The sequence below is a fragment of the Silene latifolia genome, chromosome 11, assembly GCF_048544455.1.
Source record: "Silene latifolia isolate original U9 population chromosome 11, ASM4854445v1, whole genome shotgun sequence".
NCBI lineage: Eukaryota > Viridiplantae > Streptophyta > Magnoliopsida > Caryophyllales > Caryophyllaceae > Silene > Silene latifolia.
The window spans coordinates 40,758,862-40,761,408 of record NC_133536.1 but is presented as its reverse complement, the minus strand read 5'-3'; positions in this window follow the sequence as shown (position 1 = coordinate 40,761,408).

The following is a 2,547-nucleotide window of genomic DNA, read 5'->3' as shown; positions in this document are numbered from 1 at the left end:
TAAAACCTGTTTAAGAGAGAAAGCAACTGGTTCTTCTTCCTAATCGCGTTCTTGACAATTCCCGGAGTTCAGACGGTCAGTTTGTATCGTAGTTCGCGTCGTTGGGTTCCTTGCGTCGAGGGTAAGCTTTTAGTATAATTTATATTATGTTTTGATAAGATTGATGAAACCCTAATTTAGCAATTGGGGGTTTTTATGAGTAGTAATTGAATGGTAGTCTTTATGTGTTATGTATGGTAGGAGGAGAATTCGTAGAGGAGCCGTTTTGGTACAAATTTGTAGATACCGTCTGCGTGTTGTGCTTTCGGTAGGATTTCCTACTCGTATTAGTCCCATAATGGGATATTGGTGATGTGCTGTAGTTAGTTGTTTAATATGTGATTGTGATTGTGATTGTGATTGTGATTGTGATTGTGATTGGTTTCTATGGCTCTCGAGATGCGTTCTCGGCTGAGTGGGGTCACTTGCGGGAGTGACTTCACGCCCTAGTTTCGCCCTTCGTGGAACCCGCCACGGAAGGGGATGTGCACATTAATGGGACAGGGTTATCGCTCGTACGATGAGCGGGGCTTAGGTGGGAACGGTGCGGTCCCCCATCTGCGTGGTGGTCCAGGTGGACGATCAAGATTGAGATGATGGGAGTTGGTGTGTGTGTGTGTGTGTGTGTGTGACAGTTCAGCTGTCTGTGTGTCTTGTTATGGTTATCTATATTGATTGTGTGATTAGTACTGACCCCGTTTAAATGTTTTAAAAACTGTGGTGATCCATTCGGGGGTGGTGAGCAGTTATTGAGCAGGTATGAGCTGATGCGTATGGGATAACTGGGAGGAGTCACCACGATGCAGTTTAGAAGTCTTCCGCTGTGATTGATAGTTTTATAGTCTTTTGATAACAGATAGTTTTGGAGAACTTGTATCTCTTTATCAGTTTTGGTTTTTGGCATGTAATCACTTTAAACGTTAATTATTATTTAAATATGTTGTTTCTGTTTTGTCTATTTGATTATCATACCTCGGGCGACCGAGATGGTGGCGTCTTCATACCTGAGTGCTCCTGGTAAGGCACTCGGAGTATGGGGGTGTTACATGCTGCTGCAAAAAATTGGCCCCTACATCAGTTGGACATAAATAATGCCTTCCTCCATGGTTTCTTAGATGATGAGGTCTATATGAGAAAGCCAGAAGGATATCAAAAGGGTAAATCAGATGAAGTCTGTCTTTTAAAAAGATCCGTGTATGGTTTGAAGCAAGCCTCACGTCAATGGAATCTAGAATTGTCCAAATTTCTAGTCAAACATGGCTACACCAAGGCAAAGTCTGATTATTCATTGTTTACAAAAAAAGATACAAGTGGTTCCTTTTTTGCTATTGTGGTTTATGTTGATGATCTATTGATCACTGGGAACAATCCTTTGGAAATTAGTGGTATTAAGCATTTCTTACACGATGCTTTCACTATCAAAGACTTGGGATTTTTGCGATATTTTCTTGGAATAGAAGTATCCAGATCCACTGCTGGCATCTTACTCAATCAAAGAAAGTACATTGTGGACATTTCAAAAGATTCAGGGATGACAGGAGCTAAACCAGCAAAATTTCCACTTCCCACTGGTCTGAAATTGTCTACTAATGAAGGAGAAGTATTAGCCAATCCTGAATTTTACAGGAGATTGATTGGGAGGCTACTTTATCTGAACCTCACCAGACCTGATATAAGCTACAGTGTCCAGCATCTTAGTCAGTTTATCTGTGAGCCACGACAGCCTCATCTTAATGTTGCTATTCATTTGATTAGATATCTGAAAGGAACATTGAACATGGGACTCTTTTACTCTGCTACTACTGATCTGGTATTACATAGCTATTGTGATGCAGATTGGGGTTCCTGTGTATTTACAGGCAGATCACTGACAGGCTATTGTGTTTCTTTGGGAAATTCATTGGTTTCGTGGAAAACAAAAAAGCAAGCCACAGTCAGTAAATCTTCTGCAGAATCAGAATATAGGAATATGAGTCAGACTGCCAGTGAATTAGTCTGGTTGAATGAATTGCTCAAAGAATTGCAGGTTCATGTTCCCACACCAATTACTTTACACTGTGATAATAAAGCTGCTCAGCATATTGCTGAGAATCCCGTGTTCCACGAGAGGACAAAGCACATTCAACTAGATTGTCATTACATAAGGGAGCAAATTACTTCAGGACTAATCAAGACTGCTCATGTTTCTACTTCACAACAACTAGCTGATGTGCTAACTAAGGCTCTAGGAGAAAAACAGCATGCCTATCTTACTGCCAAGTTGGGACTAGTTGAGACTCCACCTAGTCCAACTTGAGGAGGGGTGTTGGCTATATCATGATATGCCTTCATCCTTCAGCTCTTCCTTCTGAACTTCTGCTCTACTGTCACTCTAGTTCCAGAAGCTTCTCCGTCTTCTCCTAGTCATATCCACGTCAGCATGTAACAAACTCCAGCTGACAACAGCCTGTCAGGAAGTTAGTTACAGATATTTTTGTACAGCTCTTCTTCATTGTATATATACACAAT